Source organism: Bos taurus, chromosome 14 (genome assembly GCF_002263795.3).
Source record: "Bos taurus isolate L1 Dominette 01449 registration number 42190680 breed Hereford chromosome 14, ARS-UCD2.0, whole genome shotgun sequence".
NCBI classification, from domain to species: domain Eukaryota; kingdom Metazoa; phylum Chordata; class Mammalia; order Artiodactyla; family Bovidae; genus Bos; species Bos taurus.
This window is the reverse complement of record NC_037341.1, coordinates 67665659-67690616: the sequence shown is the minus strand read 5'-3', so window position 1 is coordinate 67690616 and position 24958 is coordinate 67665659. Positions and strand designations below refer to the sequence as shown.

The following is a 24958-nucleotide window of genomic DNA, read 5'->3' as shown; positions in this document are numbered from 1 at the left end:
TGATGGCCCTCTTATTGTAACTGCACTTCAGTTCAGCTTTTTGGACCTGGTTCAAGTCGAATTAATTCCATGGAACTAGAATGTTTCCGGTTGGAGCTGGGAAGAGAGACTGCTTTAGGCTGTCCTGTGAATAAGACATCCGAGTTGTCTTTAGTTCTTGCTTGAGTAAAAAAGCAGCAGCCCATTATCCACTCTATTCATAGTTTACTTTGTTCAGATAGCTAATTCGGGAGCATGTTTGCCCTCGCTCAACTCTAAAACACAGTTTTCCATCCCTTGAATAAAAGGGGATATCTTTAATTGACTCAGGGGGAAAAAAAAAAAAACCTTGTTTAAGAATTCTGGAGTTCTCAAAGCTTTTAAAAACGGCTCCGCAGGATAACATTAAAATGCTGACCCTTTAGAAACTGCCATTCAACATGGATCTGTCCTACAATACAGTTGGAAAGAAGTATTATTCTGAGCAAGCTGTTAAAGTGAGCTGTTTGCTGTGATTCATAGGCTTTTAAACCTGATGAGTCTGTAATAGCCAGAATAAAATTCAGCATTATTACTGTTTATTATTTTGGTGAGAACAGGGTTAAGTGTGTCCTTAGGAAAATATTAAGCCTTCACAGAGACTAGTCTTAGCAATTTAGGAAGCAGACATGTGAGTTCTTCTCCCCTCCCCCAGTGGAGGGCACGGCAACCCACTCTAGGATTCTTGCCTGGAGAAACCCGTGGACAGAGGAGCCTGGCGGGCTACAGTCCATAGGATCACACAGAGTCAGACATGACTTAAGCGACTTCGCACACACACATGCACACACCCCCAGTGTATCCTGATAGATGTTCCAGAGCACTGATAGAATACAACTGACAGATAAAGGCATTTGCTCTTAGTGGAAATTTTGGTCTGTTGGAGGCATTATTAACTCTAGCATTTGCTCAGGGGTTCTCAAAGTGGACAGATCAGAGTTTCTGTATCACCAAGGAACGTGTTAGACATGCGGGTTCTGGGCCTAACTCCAGGCCAACCAAATCGAATCTGTGGGTGGGATCCAGCAATCTGAGTTTTTAAAAGCCCCTCGGTTGATGTCTGTGGCTCAGTAGACTTTGAGAACTCCTGAGAAATGATTCTCATCCCTAACAGTCCAGGCGCCACTAAAGGAGGGCTCCTGGGGGAGCCCACATGTCCATGGGCTTTTGCTTTGTTTCGCTGTTTGTTTCCAGCTGCCTTTGGTGATTCCGCTGTGCAGGCAGGCTTGTAGACCACTGCTTTAGGGCGTCACTACCAAAAATGGGGGCCCTGTTCTGGCAGCCTGAGCATCACCTGGGAGCTCATTAGAAATCCAGAACCCCAAGCCCCACCTGAGACTGCTGACTTCTAATTTGCATTTTAACAAGACTCCCAGTGACTCATAGGCACATTATAGTTGGTGAAACACTACTTTATAGAAATAGTGAGTTCCCTTTACAGAAGCCAGCCCCTAGAATGCCCTTAATTTACAGTTCTGTTGAGGAGACAGAATAGCTGCTTCAGCTTCTGTGTGATGTTGACTCAGGGAAGCAGGCAGTGGTTGGGAAGAAAGGGATGGCTTGGGAGATCCTCCTGGGACTGTTAGGCTTAACGGTAGCCCACAGCCATCGTCATTTAAGCAGTGAAGACACGGTCAGATGCAAGTAACAAAAATCCTAGCTTGGATCGGCATGAGCAATAAAAAGGAACTCTTGGCCGAGATAATGCAGAAGCCCAGGAGTCGTTTTGCCTTCAGTCTGGGCTGCATCCAGAAGCTAAAGTATCAGGTCTCAGGTTTTACATGTCTCTCAGTACAACTTTCCTTTCTTAGGTTTAACTCCCAGGACTTATACTGATTAAGGTAACAGCTCAGCTGTTGTTAAAAAGAGATCCCCAAATACAGTGTCTTAAAATAGCTGTTTTATTTCCTTTTGACATAACAGTCCAAAGACAGGGCTGCTGGGATGGTTCTGCTGTTTTTACATGCAGCTCTCATCTGTGGCCCCAAGGTGGCTGCTTCATCTTTATTGTCTCCCAGCCAGGAGAGAGGGTCAAGGAGAAGATGGGCCCATTCCTTTTATTTTTTGGCCATACCCTACAGCATGTGGGACCTTAATTCCCCAACCAGGGATTGAACCAGTGCCCCCTGCGTTGGAAGGTGGAGTCAGTCTTAACCATTGGACTGCCAGGGAAGTCCCTGTCCATTATTCTTAAGGCCATAGCCTGGAAGTGTATGCATCACTTCCACCTATTAATACACCCCTTTGGTCAGAGTGTACAAGATGCAATGCAGGTTGGGAAATGTAGTTTATCCACGGGCAGCCACATGCCTGGTAAAAATCTGGGGAGGTTGTATTACTAAAGACAGGAAGATTTTAGATATCGATGACAACTAGAAGAGACCACTCCCCTTGCGGTGGCAAGATGGGTCTGGCAACTCCAGGTTAGCAAGCAGCCCATCCTCTCAGCAGATGTGGTAGAAAGAGCTTCTCTTTGCCAATCATTCTACTAAGAATCCGAGAAGAGCATGTCATTGACTCTTGATTGGCTTGACCTGACTGTGTCTGGCCTGGGCCACGAGCATCATCGCTGGAACTATAAGTGGAGGAAGAGGCTGAATCCCTTAGACGGTGCTGGGAAAGGCTTGGCTCCCCAGGTAAAAATGGGGGGACTGTTAACCTGAGGGGGGAGAATGAACACTGTCAGAGTGGGACACCTCGTCTTCCCTTCCCTGTGCTCTGGCTCTTACTATAATCCCTTTTCTTTCCTCTTTCAAGCCTGCTGCTGCTGCTACTGCTGCTAAGTCGCTTCAGTCGTGTCCGACTCTGTGCGACCCTATAGACAACAGCCCAGCAGGCTCCCCCGTCCCTGGGATTCTCCAGGCAAGAACACTGGAGTGGGTTGCCATTTCCTTCTCCAATGCATGAAAGTGAAAAGTGAAAGTGAAGTCGCTCAGTCATGTCCGACTCTTAGCGACCCCATGGACTGCAGCCCACCAGGCTCCTCCATCCATGGGATTTTCCAGGCAAGAGTACTGGAGTGGGGTGCCATTCACCTTACTTGATTTTTCCAGAGTAAGATGTTTGGCACATGCAACATTTGGCCTTGGGGCTTACACTCCTGAGGACCATGTCTTGGAAGTGGGCTCATATCTTGCAGGGGGAGAGGGGGTCATAACTGGGAAGGGGTCCTAACTGGGAAGCAGAGGTTGTAACTTGGATGTAGGTTCAAGCATTGCCCTTTATTCATGTGAAAACTCCTGCATCCATCTATTTAGTGACCAGTTAAATAGCAGATGTAGTACACAGTAAACTTACACTTTTAACTGGCATTTGGACCTAGACAGGCGAGGGAAGTGGAGAACTTGGGGGTGCTAAAGCCAGGGGTAGGGAGTGCTTACTGTCAACTTAGTTGTGTATGGAATATTTGAAGATTATTGGCACATTAGATAAAAAACATTTTAAGAGCAAATGTATTTGATGAGTTTACTAAACAGGAGAGTGCAGCAATGTACTTTTGATGTCTTATTTTAGTGATTGGTAAATATTAATAAAGGAAAAGATAAATTTGTTTATCTTTGACTGGTAAATGCTTTTTTAAAAACATTCTAAATAGTTTGCATCTTTAACAGCAAAAGATTTTGTAAATAGAGGTCTTTAGTACATCAAACAGTGATGAATGTTATAAAAATGATGAATTGTGCTGTTTACCTCTCATTCTCAAGGTTTTGTTTCCTTTAATATGTATATTTTAGTAACTTATTCATTGCACAAAAGATCTGAGGTGGTTTCCAAGACTGCAAACTTTTCCACAAACTTTAAAAGAAATGGTATAAGTGGTTGAATTATATGCAACAGGAGCATTTTTAAAGCATACTATGTTTAAAAACAGTTGTAACAGTTAAATGATAGAAAAATAATGCATAATATTCAAAATTACATGCAGTTTCCAAGCCTCTCAATGCTTATTGTCCTTTTTAATAAAAATATGGATTGCAGGCATATCTGATATAAATGAGTTAAAATTTCATTTGCCCAGAACTTGGTGTATTACGTTAATAAGATTTACCCAAAACGCTATTGTTGGTTTTAAATATTAAGAGATGCCTCCTAGTGTTGCTGTTTTTCTCCCTGGGCATTCACTGCTCTTGTGAGCCTTTACCAGGCTGCTTTTGTAGTTTTGTGCCTTGAGGTATAAATAGAGACAGAAAACCCAGAAGATTCAAACTAGTTCCACATCAAAAATTATTTGCAGATGTGTTTAGTATTCATTCAGAAAAGCCTTTTAGTTAATTTCATATAAAACTACTCTCCTTTAGCATCTCCATGTGCGAGAGCTTGTATTTATTTTACAGGAAAATTTAAAAACAAAAGTATTTTTCTGGAAAGCATCATCATCTTACAAGCACCAGGAAGACATGATTTGATGGCTTACATCTGACCCTTTGCCTTCTTAGATCTTTCATTGTTTTGGACAGTTAGGAATATAAAGGGTGGTAGCTTCCGAGGAGACAGATTTTGATTGAATAAAAGAAAGCCCTTTCTGAAAGGCAAGCAGGGATGGAATAGGCCACTTCAGAAGTAGTGAGGCCCCAGCCTAGAAGTAAGTGAGCATGTGCTTGGATGGCCATTTGTTTGAGATCTTTAGAAGAGATTCAGAGCATCAGCTGGCTAGGAGGTTAGTTGACCTTTATTGCTTCCTTCTAACCTTAGATTCTATTGTTCTTATAATATTTTGAAGTTAGACACTGAGCAACTTAAAATAGATTTCCTTTCCTTTCCTAAGAACTTGGTTTTAGACTACACATTGTTTCCTTAGTCGAAGGACCAATTTGCTGTCCAACTGAAAATTGGACAGATTTCGATTGGCCAACTTTTAGGGAACAGGGAAACTATTGAAATGTGCTGCTGCTGCTAAGTCGCTTCAGTCGCATCCGACTCTGTGTGACCCCATAGACGGCAGCCCACCAGACCCCCGCCGTCCCTGGGATTCTCCAAGCAAGAACACTGGAGTGGGTTGCCATTTCCTTCTCCAGTGCATGAAAGTGAAAAGTGAAAGTGAAGTCGCTCAGTCGTGTCCGACCCTCAGCGACCCCATGGACTGCAGCCTACCAGGCTCCTCTGTCCATGGGATTCTCCAGGCAAGAGTACTGGAGTGGGGTGCCATTGCCCTCTGACATTGCCTCAAACTTCAAGGGATCTTTACAGGTGCTTAAAACAGGCAGAATGGCCAGCTTGATTGCCTAATGTGAGCCAGAGAGGTGTGTACCTGGGGGATGAGCAAACTCAAGCCACAGCGAGGGGCCAGGACTTGAGGGCAAAGCAAGAGTTTCCAAAGGATGAGAAGCAGCTGGTCTCCAAGCCAGCATGAAGGGTGGTAGGGAAAGGAGCCACCGTCCCAGTGTGTCCCAGCGGTGGGAGGTCGGCTGAGCTGCCCAACCATTCACTCCTCCGTTACTTTGTGACACACAACCCAGGTTCTTTGCTTAGACTGGATGAGGCAGTCATGCTGTGTCATGATCACCAATGACCCGTGGGCTGTGAAAGTCGATCAGTCATGTCCGACTCTTTGTGACCCCATGGGCTGTAGATCATGGAATTACCCAGGCCAGAATACTGGAGTGGGTAGCCTCTTCCTTCTCTGGGGCGGGGGGTGGGGGGGTCATCCCAACCCAGGGATCAAACCCAGGTCTCCTGCATTGCAGGCGGATTCTTTACCCGCTGAGCCACCAGGGAGGCCCTTATGGCTTTCCTTATGAGGCTTAAGCTACTATTGTGAAAAACACCCCCGAAACAAATGATGGGCTGCAGGTTAGGAACTAACAGGAGGACGGTAGGTTGGGAACCGTTTCTGTACCTCTTCACTGTTGTCCACAGAGCACCTGCTTCATGTTTTCTTGTTTATTCTGCATGAAGCAAGAGACTGGTGGCCAGGTAGCCACAAGACTTGGGTTCCTATAAGCTGGCCTTTCTCTGCCAATAACCAGCAGTGACCTCTGGCACATCTCTCAGCCTCTTCTGTCTCATTTTCCCTATTTCTAAAATCCATGATCTCTGCCACGGAACGTGCTATAGCTCTATAATGGCTGAACTTTCTTTTTTAAAGGAAATAATTTTTTTTTCTCCTTTCTACCTACTGCCTCGGAATAAAGTTTTCAAAATTCCAGTCCACATTGCAACATGGTACTCTGTTCTCTTCTCCTTTGTCAGCTGAGTACATTGGTTCCAGTTGTCATTTAGAATGCTATAATCTTCATGACTAACCATTTCCTCTCTCGGAGACGCCACTCCATCTAGCTGCTGTCGCTCAGATTTCTTCCTCCCAAATAGGAGGATGGAGATTGCTTCTGAATATGGGAAATTGAAATTTTTTGGAGTAGGAGGTGAAATTCTCACAGTAGGGAGAATGTGGTCCACCTGCTGGAGGCAGGAAACAGCTGCAGGGTGAAGGCCAGCTGTCCTTCTTCTGTGGATTAGAGTTCCCAGCAGATTTCTTTCCTCATTTTTAGTCTCTGAGTATTACACACTACATGTACAGTTTCGTTGTCCTGGAATCTAATAGTTCTGTTGAAAACTGGCAAGCAAATGCACTCTGGGAAGTTCCTGAGGCTTCGAGTAGCTTAAGTATGGTATTCTGGGGGGTGGGGGGGTGGGGGCGGGTCCCAAGGACTGACTGAATTTCCTCTTCCAAAGGTGGTGGACATTTCACCCAGTACGATTCAGCCACAGATTTTCAAATTTGAATATCTCCCAAATGCCTGTGAAGTTGATGGCCAGAATTATTATGAAAAATGCTGCCTAACTGTGATCACGACACACCCACTGATTTACAGCTCATTAGCCCCTGGACTGCCCAGAGATGCCTTTCCAGGTGGATGGGTCTCCTTGCTCAAGTACTGTCCTCACGCTGCCTGGATTAGAATCATCTTGGGGGAGGGAAGGGGTAGTTTGTTGAAAGTGCACATTCTTGGCTCCCACCCTCGACTCTGCATTTTAACGTCCAAATACTGAAGTTATAGAATAACTGCTCTAGGCTGGAGAACTAGAAAGCTTGGAAGGACTTTCTATGGACTCCACCTCTCTGCTAATAACCTTTTGGTGTTTTTATTTCTGGTCTGAGTGGTTTAGTCATTAAGTCGTGTCTGACTCTTGTGATCCCATGGACTTTAGGCTGCCAGGCTCCTCTGTCCGTAGGATTTTCCAGGCAAGAATACTGTAATGGGTTGCCATTTCCTTCTCCGGCGGATCTTCCTCACCCAGGGATCGAACCCAGGTTCCCTGCACTGCAGGCAGATTCTTTACTGATTGAGCTCCCAGGGAAGCCCTGGTCTGAGGTCCTCTATTAAATACGAAATTTGACACTGAACTCAGGATCAAAACATGCCTTGGATTATCTGAAAACAGTTTATTGTTAAAAAAATTGTTTGCTTGGCCATGCATCACTGGCAAACAGTCTTGTCTTTTTGCTCTTTGTAGCTGATGTACATATATTTGTGTGTGTGTGTGTGTGTGTATAATTTAATAGCTTTCTTAAGATAGAATTCATATACCACAAAGTCACCCATTTAATGTGTACAGTCTAGTGATTTTGGTATTTTCACAGTTGTGCAACATTTGCCACAATTTGATTTTAGAACATTTTTCATCACCCTAAAAGGAAACCCTCTCATTCCATCAACAGTCAGCTCTCATTCTGCCCCCACTAAGTCCTAGGGAACCACTAATCTGCCTTCTATCTTTGTAGATTGTCTCTATAGTTTTGTCTGTTCTGAACGTTTTGTGTAAGTGAAGTCGTATAATATGTGGTCTTTGTGACCAGTTTCTTTCACTTAGCATATTTTCAAGGTTCATCCATGTTGGTACACAGATGAGTACTGAATTTCTCTTTATTGCCAAATAATATCTTGTTATATGGATGTACCAAATTTTGTTTACCCATTCATCAGTTGATGGACATTTGGATTATTTCAACTTTTGAGCAATTATGAACAATACTACGGGGCTTTCCTAGTGGCTCAGATGGTAAAGAATCGGCCTGCAATGTGGGAGACCTGGGTTTGATCCCTGGGTCAGGAAGATCCCCTGGAGAAGGAAATGGCAACCCACTCCAGTATTCTTGCCTGGAGAATCCCATGGACAGAGGGGCTGGGTGGTCTACAGTCCATAGAGTCGCACAGAGTCGGACATGACTGAAGTGACTGAGCAGGATGAACAATACTGTCCTGAAAATTCATGTACAGGTTTGTGTGTGGACATATGGTATTGTCTCTCTTGGCTGTATACATAGGAGTGGAATTGCTGGGTCATATGGTAACTCTATGTTTAACATTTTGAGAAACTGTCAAACTGTTTTCCAAAGTAGTTGGAATATTTTATATTTCCACCAGCAGTGCACGAGGGTTCTCTGCATCCTTGCTAACACTTCTTATTATCTGGCCTTTGATCATAGTCCTTCTAGTGAGGGTGTCATGGTACCTCATTGTGGTTTTTTGTTTACCTAATGACTAATGACGTTGAGCATCTTTTTGTGTTCCTATTAACCACTTGTATTTCCCTTTGGAATATGTCTGTTTAAATCTTTGCCCACTTTAAAATTGGGTTATTTTTCTTATTACTGAAATTTGAGTGTTCTTTATATGTTCTAACTGCAGGTCGCTTATCAGATATTTAGTTTGTAAATCTTTTCTCCTATTCTGTGCATTGTCTTTTCATTCTCTTGGTAGTGTACTTCAAAGCACAGAAGTTATAATTTTTATTAAGTCATGTTTATTTTTCTTTTGTTGCCATATGTGAGGAACCCTTTCCTCACTTTATTCCTATGTGTTTTAAGAATTTTCTGTTTTTAGGTCTTACATTTACATTTGTAATCCATTTTAAGTTAATTATTAATTTTTGCATGTGTTATGAAGTAGAGGTACAGCTTTTTTTTTTTTTTTTGCATGTGTCCCAACATATTTTGTTAAAAAGAATATTCTTTCTTTCATTGCATTTTCTTGGCACCCTTGTCAAAAATTACCATAATGACCAATAGACCATAAATGTAAGGATTTATTTCCAAACTCTTGATTTTACTCCATTTATCTGTATGGTCTATATGCAGTATTATATGGACAAATTTATCTATATAAATTTATATATATATATCTGTTAAATATATTTAATATCCATTAAATAAATCTATTGAGTTGAGTCGCTCAATCATGTCCGACTCTTTGCGACCCCATGGACGGTAGCCTGCCAGGCTTCTCTGTCCATGGAATTCTCTAGGCAAGAGTACTGGAATGGGTTGCCATTTCCTTCTCCAGGGGATCTTCCCGACTGGGGGATCAAATTTGGGTCTCCTGCATTGCAGAAGGATTCTTTATTCTCTGAGCCTCTTACCTGGTGGCTCCCTGTGTGTGCTCGGCCACCCCTTTAACAATGGTATGTTTTATCATTGTTGCCTACACGTGTAACTATAAGAATAAAGGTATATCCTACTACTGCAGATGGTGATTGTAGCCATGAAATTAAAAGACGCTTACTCCTTGGAAGGAAAGTTATGACCAACCTAGATAGCATATTCAAAAGCAGAGACATTACTTTGCCAACAAAGGTCCGTCTAGTCAAGGCTATGGTTTTTCCTGTGGTCATGTATGGATGTGAGAGTTGGATTGTGAAGAAGGCTGAGCGCCGAAGAATTGATGCTTTTGAACTGTGGTGTTGGAGAAAACACTTGAGAGTCCCTTGGACTGCAAGGAGATCCAACCAGTCCATCCTGAAGGAGATCAGCCCTGGGTGTTCTTTGGAAGGAATGATGCTGAAGCTGAAACTCCAGTACTTTGGCCACCTCATGCGAAGAGTTGACTCATTGGAAAAGACTCTGATGCTGGGAGGGATTGGGGGCAGGAGGAGAAGGGGACGACAGAGGATGAGATGACTGGATGGCATCACCGACTCGATGGACATGAGTTTGAGTGAACTCTGGGAGTTGGTGATGGACAGGGAGGCCTGGCGTGCTGCGATTCATGGGGTCGCAAAGAGTCAGAAATGACTGAGTGACTGAACTGAACTGATCTCATATTTTATTGGTAATTCTGGTGAGAAGAGGCTAGGAAGCACAGAAGAAGGGGGATTGAAGAGACCAGTGCTCTTCGTTTAATGGTATGAAAACCCTAGGCACGTGCTCTCAGGATATTTCTTGGTTATTTTAATGTTTAACGATAAAATATGTGGCATAGAAAGAGTAAGAAACAAAACTTTGCTGTGACACCGTGGGCTTCTGCCTTGTGGTAATAGTTAGGAAGGTGGCCTTACCTTGAGAGCAGTTATCTTGCAGATAAATAGCTGAAACTTCTTTCAGAAATGTCTAACTTTTGTTCTTGGGTTCATGGGAATTTTAGAGACACAGGCTTTTAATTGTTCACAGCTGGTGCGTGAATATAGTGGTAATAATAATTAGGAACAATACGGTTCACCTCTCAAGTTGTTAGTTTTAATCCATTAAAGTTTTTTGATCTGAAGTCTGGCAGCGTCTTCCAGTGGGAACGTTTGGAGGGGTTCCATCCTAGTTTTCAGTCAGGAAGTATGCGTGTCTGCCTTGTCTCGCTAATTTGTTACAATGATTTCCATGGTTTGATTTTCATATCTTCCACCTAAAAGTACACACGCAAAACCAGCCCACACTCCAGACATCCTTACTACTTGAGCAGGTGCAGCAGGCACCATGAGCCTGGATCAAGCATATCTGGGGAGCTTGCGGCTTCGGGTGTGGCCCCCCATGGCCACTTGATGGAGATGGGAGCCTTGTTAGGAGAGGAAAAAGTGAGTTTGAATTACGTGCTTGTGAAAGGAGGCCAAACGTCAGTGTGGTTGCCACTCATTACTTCCTTGGGATGAAAAGAATGCTTCCAATTCCCTAGATAGTAGAAGCAATCATAAAGCTGACTTTATAAGTTATTTATTCCTCCCACCTTGCTTTTTGTCAAGTCTTCAAATTCCAGAGTATTAAGACAAGTTTCTGGAGGCATTCACTCTCCATGACTCCATCTTAGGGAAATTTTTCTAAGTGATAAATATTTATTAGCGAGTAAGTATGGATTTCCCTGGCTGTCCAGTGGTCAATTCTGCATTTCCACTGCAGAGAATGTGGGTTCAATCCCTGGTCAGGGAACTAAGATCCCACATACTGCATGGCACAGCAAAAAAAAGAGGGGGGAAAGAGAAAGAGAAAAAGTATTAGAAAAACGTGTATTCTTGAACAGTGATTCAATGAAAGCAGTATTCAGAGAAATTTTAAAGCAACAACAAAACAGTTTTCGTATGAGAATGTGTAATTATATCAGATTGTTAAAAGATACCTCTTTCACCTTGGATACCTCAGGGTGAAAAAAATCTTAAATTGACATTGCATATGTGAAAGAAATGTAAATCCTAATTTTGGTTATTTTTAGAAGTTAGTAGTAGAACATTAATTACATGAACAAATTTATAGCTTCTCATAATTCACGCTGACCCCTGGTTTGGCTGAGGCAGCCCACTCTTGTATTCTGGAACTAAGTGATTTCTCCTAGCACATCCTCTTTTCTTTTCCCACAAGACTTCCTGGAATAAGACGGCGTTTGCCAGGTAGAGTTGATACAAGAATCTTGCCAAGATAACTTTGTGACGACAACCTTTTTTGCTTTTAAAAGTACACATAGTAAAAAAGCCCCCTTGAATCTACAAATAAAACCCATTTTATGAAGCTAGGTTGTTATTCACATTGTACTTCCAGGAAAGCAAATTGGAATTAGTTTTCATTTCAGAAGGCCGTGAAAGTGAAGTGGAACAAGTCAGAGAGCCGTGGGAGAGGTTGTGACCTTGTGGAAACACCAGGTCAGTACTGGGAATTAGTGTGAGATCCCCAAAAGCAGCAATTTCTAAGTGGGTGATTTTTGTCATTTTATTCACTTTTGCTAGCTCATGAAAAATTGTCAGAGTGAACAGAGGGACAACATTAATCCCCTGAATAAGGAGCCTTTGCATCCCTACCCCTCGAAGACTCTTTTTTTTCATCCCAACCTATTTGTAGGTGATCAGCGTGCGGACACTGTATGTGCTTATGTCTTCTAAGTATTTGCTTCTGGAGAGCCAGCTTGAAAAAGCAAAACAGAAAAATCCATTGGCATTTTGAGAGTTGAATCCACAGAAGATGTTGTTTGCAATGTGCTGAAAACATAAGGTTCAAACAGCCGGAACAGGCCTGGTGCCAGGCAGTTTTACTGGGAGAGAAAGAGGAGGTCTGAAGCAGTCCTTTTAGGATTATCTCCAACTCAGCAGCTGCTGTCTGAGTTTGATTATGCACATCCTGCTCCGGGAGACCTGCCTTAACCCTCGGGCCCCTGGGGAATCTCAGGCCTCTCTTTAAACAAAAGCCTCTTCCCCTGGACACCCAAGGGCAAAAGCCAAAACAATATGGAGGTTAAAAGAAAGTGGAGCTTTTGAAGACTGGATTTGAGAGAACAGTCTAGGAAGGAAACTTGAGTGCAGAAGTTTGGAACTTGCAAGTGCCTTTTAAGACCCTCTGATTTTACAGATAAAGGAGCAGAGGCTTGGGGAAGTTAAGTGACTTAACCAGGGAGAACTAGTCAGAACTGAAATTCAGGTCTCCTCGCCGCCCTCCTACCCCCCAACCCTCACCACCGTACCCCTCCAGCCCCGCTTTGTATAGGATCACATGCTTTAAAGATGGGGTTCTCACTCCCACATAAATAACGCATTGTATATTTTTGAAAATTGAGCCAAAAGAGAAGAAACGTTGAAAGAGCATTTGGAGTTAGGAGCTGACCAGGCGTATTCAGATTTTTTTTTTTTCAAGCAGCAGTTTCCTCAGTGTGTAAATAAGTGGACCAGTAAATAGATTATTCCAGTAAATTCTTCGTAAGATTTTTAAAGGTCAGTTCAGTTCAGTTCAGTTGCTCAGTTGTGTCCAACTCCTTGCAACCCCGTGAACTGCAGCATGCCAGGCCTCCTTGTCCATCACCTGCTCTCGGAGTTTACCCAAACTCATGTCCACTGAGTCGGTGATGCCATCCAACCATCTCATCCTCTGTCATCCTCTTCTCCTCCTGCCTTCAATCTTTCCCAGCATCAAGGTCTTTTCAAATGAGTCGGTTTTTAAAGGTAGAACCAGGCATATTGGAGAGGTGTTGGGAGGGAAAAGTTGAATCTAGGAAGATGGTTCTGAAAACTAGGAAGGATGTTTGTGTAAGGAACTCTTTTATTCAATGATTGTGGTATCTGGAGCTGGGCTACAGCCTCTGAGGATTTATGACCTCCAGTCTGGAGAAGGTAGGTGGGCTTCCACTATCTGTGTTGAAGAATGCATGTGGAATCCTTGAGCCTAAGGCTGACCAGGTAACGAAAGACTTTGTCAGAGAAGATAGCTGCCTAGAGTTCTTGGAGAGGAATGTGTGGTTGGTTGTTTTACATTTGTGTTGGGAAGTGAGAATTTTCCCTGCTCTGTGGTTGAAATAAGATGAAGTTTGGGAAGCTAATTTCTTACAGAAAATAATACTGAAATCCAGGGATATTACTAAAATGTGGATCCTTTCTCTTCTTGCCCGGTTAAAGGACTGAGCTGGTAGAGTTTTGTTTGGTATAACGGCACCAGGTAACATTGTTGACCTAAAAGGGTTTTGATTAAACGAGAGAGAAAAATCAGAACGATCTTATTCACTAACATGCCAAGTGGATTTGCAGCCTATTTTTATACTTTTTAATAGTGGAATTTTTATTCTCCTTTTAAGGTTATATTGAATATGAGCTGAGTATCCTTTTCTACACCCCACCATCCTTTCTGTGAAACCTAAGAGAAAAAGACTTATATTTAGGATACCCTGAGATACCCTGGGATGTGTTTCTTTGCACTTAATTATCTTTCTAGGATTTTGGTGACATCTGTAGCTGAAAATAAAAGGAGCGATGGGTGATCTGGAGCATATCTCAAACGGGCGAATGTGAGAGTCTTCTTTTAGAGCTATGCCTTAGGAATACCTTTTATTTAGTGGCCTAATTAGGACAGGCCTGTGTCGGTTTATTGATTGACAAGCTTTTGAAGTACCTGTTGCCTGCAAGTGTGAATTTTTAAAGCAGTTACCTGATTTTTTTTTTTTTCCCTCTGACTTGGAGAAAAGTTAGGGCACAAGAAGACACTATATATTATTTTCCTTGTTCTTCACCAAAGACAGAGTTTTGGGTTCTTTGGAAAAAGAAGTTTATCTGAAGGTCAGGAGCCCTTTCCTCCTTTGTTTCCCTTAATTGATAGCAGCAGCTCTTTGTCCCATTGGGATACATTGTCTTAATGCTATTCTTATGCTGTAATGATATCAAAGGAGGCAACTAAAGTGATTTTCTCTGTAGGCAATTATTCAGTTTATGATATATTATAAAACTTTTTGAAGAGCTATTTATACTCATAAGAGAGGGGAAGTAGCTTAAGGATCTATGATCTTTATTTGAGATAGTTACTAATCTATCTAATTGGATCTTTAGAGCAAAATGGGCAGTTTGTGGATGTGTAGTGTAAGATGATGGCAGCCCACTCCAGTGTTCTTGCCTGGAGAATCCCAGGGACGGGGGAGCCTGGTGGGCTGCCATCTATGGGGTCGCACAGAGTCGAACACGACTGACGTGACTTAGCAGCAGCAGCAGCAGCAGTGTAAGATGAATTCTGTGGAAGTACCACCTCGGAACTGTCAGCTCGCCCGGAAGTGACATTCCTCAGCTGGGAACTTTCTCTGGGTTGTTGTTATTCAGTCACTAAGTCATGTCCTATGATTTGTGACCCCACGCCAGCCTTCCTTGTCCTTTACTATCCCCCAGAGTTTGCTCAAACCCATGTCCAGTGAGTTTGTGATGCCATCCAACCATCTCATCCTCTGTCGCCCTCTTCGCCTCCTTTCTCTGGGAAGGGTGTATTTATATATATATGTCTATTTCTGGATTAGTTTCACACAAGTGAAGTGTCTTTCCCACCTGCTGCTCTTTGCCTGGGGTTGGAATTTTTCCCTTTTAGTGCTTGTCACTTGGCCTTTGAATGGAAATGTGTCCTCCCTTTCAGAATCAGAAGATTGTGTAATTCATCAGGAAAAATTTCTCCGAAGACTTATTAATTCAGTTCCTCCATGGCAAACTCCCCACACTACAATGATAAACCTCTGAATTTGAAATCCCTTAAAATTTTTTTTCTTCCCAAAATGTGTACAATGAATTTCTGAGCTGCTAAAAATCCCACATTGTATCTCACTGTCATTCTCTGTAATCTCTTTTTAGAGGATTTGGCGTTGTTTGGCTGCTCCAGCTAAACCACATTAACACGAAATTCAGGCTTTTGAAGTGTAGAAGCAGTGTGGGAAGAATAACGGGAGATCCTAGGTTTCCTTGAAGAAGAAAGAGGGATATATGGTGAATACACATGAATGTCCCTTCCCCGGGGGGCCTCTGATGGTAAAGAATCCGCCAGCAATGTGGGAGACCTGGGTTTGATCCCTGGGTTGGGAAGATCCTCTGAGGAAGGAACTGGCTACCCACTCCAGTATTCTTGCCTGGGAAGTCCCATGAACAGAGGAGCCTGGTGGGCTAGAGTCCATGGGGTCACAAAGAGTTGGACACGACCAAGTGACTAACACACACACACACTCAACCATGTTTGAAAATGTGACTTAGTAATTTTGGTTGAGAGTTAAGCTTGTTCCAGGTGCCTTGGGCCTCTTCCAGGAGTGGCGCTCGGAGTGCTAGGTACTGTTGGAGAGGAGCCTTTCATTCTTGGCGTTCTGGGGGAGATTTACGTCTGTAAGTCGGATAAAAATACGTGGCAAGGTGATTAGTTTAATTGGCCCACTAGTATAATTATTCAGTAGGAGGTGACTGTGGGATGGCTACTGTAGCCCAAAATGCCTGGTAGGAAGGGGGAGGAGACTCACTGAAAACAGCAGCAACGTTATAAAACGTTGGTTTAAATGTGCATTTAATAGCAAATTATCCTGTCACTTTACGAAGGATGGAGGGATTCTTAACTAAGTGGGATTAGAATCCAACCCCCACCCCCCCCCCCACCCCGCGCACCCTCCAAAAAAAAAAGAGGTGGGCTTTTTTTGGCAAGGATAATTGTGGGGAATTCTGTGAACGATGTCTCTCCCCTTAAGTAGTACTGGGGGTAACAGGATTTAGTGGATGTAAACTCACCCCAACCCTCAGCTAGTCACCCTTCCCCCAGGTGTTGCGACAGGCAGGGTGGCTGCAAGCTGGTGTGGCCCCAAGAGTGGGGGTGTCCTGGCTTCTTTCAGAAAAAGCCCAGTGGAAGGGAATGTGGTCAAGCGGCGGATTTTTCTTTCACATCAAAGGGCAGGGAATGTTGTGCAGACAGTGAGCTAAGGAGGAGGGAGCAGCCCTTTCGGTGCGCTTTGGGAAAGTATGTGTGGAACGCGGTGGTTCGGGGACCAGCCCCCCCCCCTCCAACCCCCCAGAGGGTCCAGGTGCCTGCCTGGTTGCTGTGTTCCTGGAGCCCAGTGACCGGAGGCTGAAATTGCAGCCAGATGAACCGAAAATAAAATTGATGGCTTTATTGGACATTCTTTTCATGAAATTTAACTTTCTAATGTGCACATTTATCACTGTGGGGATGGCATTATCCGTGGCTGACCTTTCGTTTGGGGGAGCTGCCACTTGCTGACTGCTGCTCCCTTCAGCTCTGCTTTGATTCCTCTCCACATCTGCTGAACATGTGAGATAAATATATATATATATATATATACACACATACACATATATATATGTGTATGCATGTATATACTTTTTCCTCTGAAGCACACTGACAACTGGCTAGAAAGATTTAATGAAAATCAGTCAGAACTAATTTTAGCTAGCTATTCCAGTTTAGGGTCCGGGCTCTCCGGGTTTCTTTTCAGATGTAGACATTCTGGCTTCCTACAAGTTGCTGGGGGGAGCATGGGGCAGCATGGACAAGGCTCTTTGTGCAGGAGGCTGGGGGTCTTTAGCTTATTTCCACCCCTCTCCACACTGCCCCCCCGTTAATGATTTGGGGGTGGCTGGGAATCATAAGCCCGCAAGGCTTGTTATCAACGTGCTCAGTAATATTTAACAATCTTCCTTCCTTCCTTCCCTTCCTCCTTTCCAGTAGGCATCAGAGCACGGCTGTGGTTACACCTAATAAACCTCAAAGACTTCCCTGGACTGTTTAATGGGACCTCATGGAATGACAACCCACTCCAGTGTTCTTGCCTGGAGAATCCCCATGGACAGGGGAGCCTGGTGGGCTGCAGTCCATGGGGTCACAGAGAGTGGGACACGACTGAGCGACTGGGCACGCACGCGGTGGAGTGTCATGCGCCCTTCAGTGGGTGGTGGGTGGTTCTTATTTTGAAAAGATGTGATGGCTGAGGACTTTCCAATTATTACAGTCTTTCATGGGATCAGAATTTGAGGGAGACAAGACTTAGGCTGTAATTTAACAGGTCATTGGAGCTTCGACACGAGTGTTGGGGGTGCTGGAGGCGTTGGGTCACAAACATAAAATTGCACTCTGTGTTTCTGCTTGCTCCAGAGAAGTGGCTGGAACACCTGCTCTCGCTTCTTCAGGAGAATCCCAGTCAGGATGTCACTGTCTCCCCAAGTGCTCCCAAATGTTTGTGGCTGCCCACTCCCTCTCCCTACGACACCCTCTGTCTCATCTTTGGCCAATCTGGAGGCAGGAAGTAGTGGGACTTCCGGTTTGGGTGTGAGGTCACTAGGGCAGGAGGTGGCTTTGTCTTGGACGTGGTCATCTCTCACCTTGGGGTTGATGCAGCCTCCCCATGCTCAGCCTCCCACCTGTGCTTGGTGAATACTGCTCGGCCTTATTGCTGCAGCACTGGACGGTTGACTTAGGTCCCTGGACAGATTCCTTGTCAGAACACCCTTCCCAGTAGAGGGAGGCTGCACCCTCCTGCCCCTGTGTCCTGGTGGGACTGCATTACCTCTGAGCCGCTTAGGAGGTAGGGACAAGGTTCTTGCCCTAGGAGCTAAAAGTCAGGCCCTGTTGCTCTAGTCTTTTCCTCCTCCTTAAACCTTCCTTATGATAAAATCTTCCTCTGCTGGTCAACCCTCCAGGCAGGTTTGCTGAACTCAAACAGAAGGTAGTGCTTAGAAGCGTTGAGACTCTCCTCCTCCAAGATCATGCCTTACGACAAACTGGATTCCCAGGTCTTTATTGATTTCTGGGGGTTTCCCTTGATAGTTGCATTCCCCCCGTCTCCTCTGGAAAAAAGCATTATTTGGCCTTACTTTGGCCATAAATAGAATCAGAATGAGACAAGGAACTCATGTAACTGAAAGGGTGGTCATCACAGTGCTTCCAGAGGGGAGGACTCAGGATGTTTGCATATCTCTTATCAATGTACAGAGCTTTTTTAAGTTTTACAAACTTATCAAGATCACTTATCACAGTAACTCTGTGGGGTGGGCGTCATTGACCTTGTTTCACAGGGGAGGAAAGTAGTCACCCCTTGAGGTTGGAGGAGAGGCTGAGCAAAACTAAGCATTTGATCCAAAGTAAAGCATCCAGTGGTAGAGCCAAGCCAATGGTCTTGGCTCTTCAACTTGACTGGTAGTGGTTTGCCTTGGAGTTTTTCTCTGTGATTTGGGCCTGGGCCAAAGTGGCTTTGTACCGATTTCTGTAATAGGTCTAAATCGATTAGATTTCAGTAAATACGTACTGATCATCTGTGATTCAAGATTTAAACATAGGAATCTTTAAAGAGATGGCAGACTTGAAGTTTTGTAGAGAATGAAGCATCAAAAATCATTTTACAGAGACAAAAGAAAAAAGTTACAAGTTTACATGCTTGATGTACAGACTGAAACCACCCTGCTATTACATAACAATATGTGTTTCTCGTTTTGCCTCGTGTGGCCAATAAATGCAGAAATTTCTTCACTCTCTTCTTTGCGTTAAAAAGGTGAAGCAAATGTCTCTAGCCTGTTTTCAGTGCTATGAGGGAGAGAGAAGAACTTCTTTCTAGATTATAGGAGTGCAAAGGGAATGGTCTCCTATTAACAGTGGATAGATTGTACCTGGAGACCAGTGGAAATGCCATCCCCATTGAGGGGAGGAGAGCAAACAGTTGAGCAAAAAGTGAGGAAAGGTCTTTCCCATTTCTTTTTGAGTATGAAGGGCCTTTGTAAGAACTTGGGGGACATCACAAAGACAAAATGGTCAAGCCAGGGAATCCGGAATTGGATTCTATATTGATTCCCCTGCATGCCACTGTGGGTTTCACTTGGCTCTGTTGACCCATCCGTAAAACCGGGATGGTGATACAGCTTTGAGGAAGGCTTGAAAGGTACTCACAAGGTCCAGGATCTGCAGGGGGTGGAGGTTGGGAGCTGGCCACCAGCCTGGAGGAGAAAGGCGGGTGTCCTCTGGAAGGTGATGGCTCCATGCAACTGTCTTTCTGATGTCTGCTTGGCTCTAGTTCCTAATACTTGGCTCTGTGTTCGCGTGTCAGAGTCACACTCTTCATTTTCCATGACTCCTGTTGATTTTTGGCATGGACGCACCCAGGATTTATTTCTACAGCTAGCACTGTGATTGACCCATAATGGGTGCTCAGTAAGTACTGGTTAAGTGAATGTACCCCAAGGGGAAGAGGGACAGTGTGCCTATTCACAGGTGGGGAGAGACCATGCCTGGGGACAAGTTTCGAGCTTCTTTATTTCTGCCTCTGGAGTGTTTGAATGCACGCTTCATAGCAATGGAGGCAGTGCCACCATGCCATAAACAACACCACGATCGGTCTTTGTTTCCCACTGCGTTGCCCAGGTCACTGCTTATCAGGAACAGTGCGGAGGGAGGAACCGCCCTTCTCCCGCCTCTGCTGGGTGCTTTCTGCCTAAGCTAGCCACCAAATTCTCAGGGCTATGTTTGTCCTTCTCACAGAGAAATCTGATCATGGCATTCTCCTTCCTAGTAAGTGCCCTCAGTGGTTCCCTGTCGCCCCAGTAAAGTCCATACTCCTTGCTCCTGGGGCGCAGGGCCCTCTGACCTGGTCCTTCTACTGTGTTGGATATCAGGACCCCCTTGGGCAGCCCTGCAGGCTGTTTGGGGGTGAAAGGCAGTGGTGGGGGGTGGCGTTGATCTACCAGATGGAGTTAGATCTGCTGGGTTTAACTGGGGAATTTTAAAACCTGCTCTGAGTTGGTCTCCAAATGAGCCGAAAATCAGCATATTTGGGACACATCAATACGGTACACTAAGAAAAAGGCATTGGATGTTTGCAATAGGAGTGCAATAGTTCATGTTAAGGGACGGAGAAAATCGCGATGCTAAAGGATCTTTGCATATAGTCTTCAAACACCTACTCGATAAAAAGTGTTTTCAACTGACCCTGTAGTTTATTTGGAAGAATATATATATGTTTGTATAGGAGCACATGTATCTACACTTGCATGTATCTTTTTAATTTGGAAAATAAATGAGACAGAGACTTGTATTACTGGAGATTGAAAATTGCTGTAAAGCTATAATAATAAAAGAGGATGACGTGAGTGTAAAAATGTACAAACAACCAAACAAAATAGCACTTCTCAGAAATTTTCAGTGTGTGGAACAACAATTATATGGTAAGTCCTTGGGAGAAGGTACTGGTTATCCTGTGAAGGTTATCCAGTGAAGGAGGTTGTGAAATTGGATACTTAAAAAAAAAACCCACACAACCTATTTAGATCTTTGCCTCAGGTCCTCACCAAAATACCATTCTTGTGCATTGGGTTATGTATTTTTAAAACCCTAAACCAAAAAAATATTGAAGGATATTTGATCTCTGAGTAAGGGTGTCTTTTTAAGGCTGAAAGCAAGAAGCAGTGGTTGCTCAACTTGAGTCATAAAATTATTACTTTTACCAAGGAATTAACAAATGACCAATAATGATCACTAGTACCAAAAAATGCAAGCCCAAACAAGTATTCATTCTTCTAACATCATATTAGGCAAGATTTAGAAAATGCGAATACTCAGTACTCATTAGGATATGCTTAGACATCCTTTCAGGAAAGAAATGTAGTTTTAAAAAGTCTAGATATTTTTAAGTGGTTTGGATTTTATATATACTGGGGGAGTATTTCTATTTAAAGACTAATGTAAATTATTTAAACGTGAAAACCTCTAGTTTTATATCCTTGGTTTTTCATCTTAGTTTTGTGGTTGCTTTTTAAATAACAAAGGCCCTTTGGCCTTTGAGTTGTCCAAAAGAGAGATACCTACAATTTAATGCTTTTAAGCATATACTATTCCATATAAAATAGGGCAAAGAGATAAACCTTCAGGGAAAGCATGACTTATACAGGGGTTTTGTGACTCTTAATATTCTAGAAGACCATAATGAGGCATTATATGTAAAAGACAAGTCAGCCTAGACTCCAGTTTCAGGACTGTTCACATTGTAAGTCACAGGGTGACTTGGAGCACACTGCTTTAGCTCTCTGGGTCTTAACATCCTCATCTGTAAAATGGGAGAGTTGAGTTAACTCACAGTTTCCCAGCTAGGATGCTGTGGCACAGCTGTGCTGAGATTCTGATGGGTCTGAGACCTCGGGGCCACTGAACAGAGCCTGTGGTGGAGGCCACAGGTCCGTCACCTCCAGCCAAGAATAGCCACTTCTTTCTCCCAGTGGGTTGTGCAAACACTACCCCAAATCACACTTAACGGCATCAAACCTGGATGAAGCAAGTTGTTCCACTTTTAGATTCAAGAGGTGAAAGCTAGGTGGGGAAGGAGGTAATTTCAGATATCACGGTGAACCACTCATCCTTTTGACTCTATTCGGTGGTGTGTTTAAAAATGAACAGAGGAAAATACATCAGAATGTTATCAGTGATTGTTTTTGGTGGTGGGCTTACGGATAATTTTTTTCTCTTATTTATAATATTCTATGTCTTTCAAATTTGCTGTGTTAGGAATGGGTTAAGTTTAAAATGAGAATAGTCAACTAAAAACAAATTCTCCCTGTAGCCATCGTCATATTCCAAAACTCCGTGAGTAGGTGGCCGCTGTGGCCGTCAGTGGTATGATTCTGACAAAAATTAAGTGCCAAACCCAGGACCCATTTCTCTTTATGTAAATGTCATGGGGGATTTTCATCCCAGGGTTTTTGCTTGGGCTGGTTTATGTTGTGAAGAATAACCTTTGAGCAGAGGCCTGCTGTTGAGGGAGTTAGAAGCCTTCTCTTTATTCAAGGGGCACCTACCCCAAAAGTCATCTTCTTCCCCAAATGCTTCCTGCCCTTTCCCCTTCCCTGAGATCCCTGGAATTACTGAGTAACTCTTCTTTCTTCTTGATCCCAGTGTGTATATAGTTAGATGTCCCTTGTGCCCGCTCAGCTAAGCAATGGAGATTCTGTTTTTAACTTGTCCTCTCTAAGGCAGCCCTTCTAGGTCCTTTGTCATTATTATTTTTTTTCCTCTCCCAGCTCCCTCCCACTTATTTACATCTTTCTGATGATGAGTTGCCTGGAACTTTCTGACCTAATAGTTTAAACCACACCAGACACCAGAGATGGTGGGCTTTTTTTTTTTTCGCCTCTTGTTGGTTTTGCTTTACTTTGAGGAAAAAACAGTATAGACATTAAAGGTGTTTAAACCCTATTTTCTCTGGCTTCTTAAAAAAGCATTTTTGATGGACTCCAAACATTTTAGTTCTCTGAAAAGTGTGATTGTTTTGTCTAAATGTTGGAGGTGGCAGGCCCAAGGGTCATGAAAAGTGCCATTATAATTCTTCATCAAAATTTTAGAATGATTAATAGGGAGGCTACTGGGGCATGTAGTAATGACTCATAAAAGTCAGAATATGCTATAATACTGTATGTATTAAAACTGTGCTAAATATTGATTCCTTCTTTTTATATAACACTTTAGTGTCTTACAAGGTGCCTTGACCTTCTAAACAGAGATAATAAACTAAGGTATTCAGTAATAGAAATTTCCAATTGGTGGAACGCTAGTAAAGGACGTTGTAATTATATATTTGATTTTTATATTAATGTTGTTTTCTTTGAGTGATGCCACTGCAGTCTGAGCCATTGTAACAAACGTGTTGAGTGTTCCTGATTATACAGCACCACGCTCTGCATTGCAACTGACAGCATCACTTAGTCGTTGGCCATGGGCCGTAGCTCAGACTTACAAGATGTTAGAGTTAGTGGAGACCTTGAGGTCATCCACTCCAGTGCTTCCCAGTCATTTTCACTTCATAGAACACTTTGAAAAGGTTTATACACTCACTGCAAGGAGACAAATGGCTGCTTTTGGCTGGAGGTGTGGTTCTGGGGCCTCCAGTGTGGGCTCTGTACAGATGCCCTGAGGGCCCGGGAGCATCAGAAGCCTGGCACAGCTGGGCCAGCACATGCCAGTTGGGGAACTGCGATCTAATCCAACCCTCCCATTTTACAAATGAGACATCTGTGTTTACACATCGGGACCTAGAGAGGTAAAACAGCTTGTTCAAGGTCACACAGTGAATTAGTGATGTTATAGTAGATAGAATTGGAGCATTTCCGAGTCTGAAATGGCTTCTCTTTTACATAGAGTGATCTTTTTCAGGATCGTTAAGGACTATAAAGACCTTTTACAGGGCATGTTTTCCCAAAAGGTTTATTATCTCTTTGCCCTATTATATAAAAGAGAAGTATATGCTTAAGAGTAGTAAATCATATGTATATTTCTTTTCAACAATCCAAAGAATAAAAGGTTGTTTTAAAAAAACCAGTAAAATGAAAGTTACGAAACTGGAAATGGCACAGTATATATAAAAACCACTTTAAAATATTTTATTTACACAAATCAAAAATGTACTCAGTGTTTAAAAGCTGTAAGTTTGGGAGTTGTCTTGCTTTTGAAATTCAAGAGATAAAAATACGATGGAAAAGGAGATGGAAAATGTTAATAAACACAATGAACTGCCGTCACCTCCATCCTTACATTTAAGCCCTTTAAGAATACTAAGTAGCTGTGGTTCTCTGGGGTAGTCTTATGATTCAGTTCTGGTAACTTCTGACTTCTCCTTCTACCCCATGGTATGACTCACTGATTCTAGTATCATCATGGCTTAATCCAGACTTACATACGTCAATGTGTGTGCCAGTGAGGATGGTATTGGAACAAGGCATCTAGTTTTCGGTTCCATGACTGAACTACAAACTCTGTGTGCCAGTTTAGGACAGTTCATGGCATGCTAGAGTTGTGACATCAGATGGATCTGTTCCATCATTACCTCAAGATGTGTAAGTCTAAACCAGCATCACCTACCATTTACAGCTCTATCTTAATCTCTGTCTCCTTTTTCTCATTTATACAGTGGGGAAATCACAGTACCTGTCTGCTAAACTTTTGGCACAGGTTAAATACTTTTTATAAACGCAAAGACTCAAGAATAACATCCGGCACATAGTAAGCCCACAATAAATGTTAGCTACTGTTATTATTTGCCACAATGATTGTCTTGGAGTAAGGGGCAGGTGAGGCCTTCAGATGTGGGTAAGAGCTATTCTACTTTGTCAGTTTCAGACTAACACCTTTTATAAAGATAGCAGTCACCTAACTGAGTTCTTGCAGCACCAGGGAGTGTGAATCTTGCCAGGTACCTCCAACAGGCTCCTTTTGAGGGAGGTTTTTGTTGGACTTTCTTCTTTGAAAGAAAGATAAAGAAAGCCTGCCTTCTGGGACGTGGAGAAAATATATTTCCCCCCATATTTAACATTAAATTCTGGTCATTATTTTGCAGACTGTCGTGGAATAAGAAGGAGAGATAAAGATTCCAGCTTTTGACTTTCCTAAGACTTGCAGCTAACCAGTATCTTCAGCGTGGTACTTTCTGAGTCATGCGCTCCTCCAGACGGTGTCGGGGGAAGGGCTGGAGCTTAGAATTCAGACAAGCTGGCTTTGGCTTCT

The 24958-nt window shown here is 43.2% G+C and overlaps 1 protein-coding gene across 1 annotated transcript in view; it reads left to right on the top strand.

The window, feature by feature from the left end:
- SDC2 (syndecan 2) overlaps positions 1 to 24958 on the top strand; it is a 121824-nt gene that overhangs the window by 17269 nt on the left and 79597 nt on the right.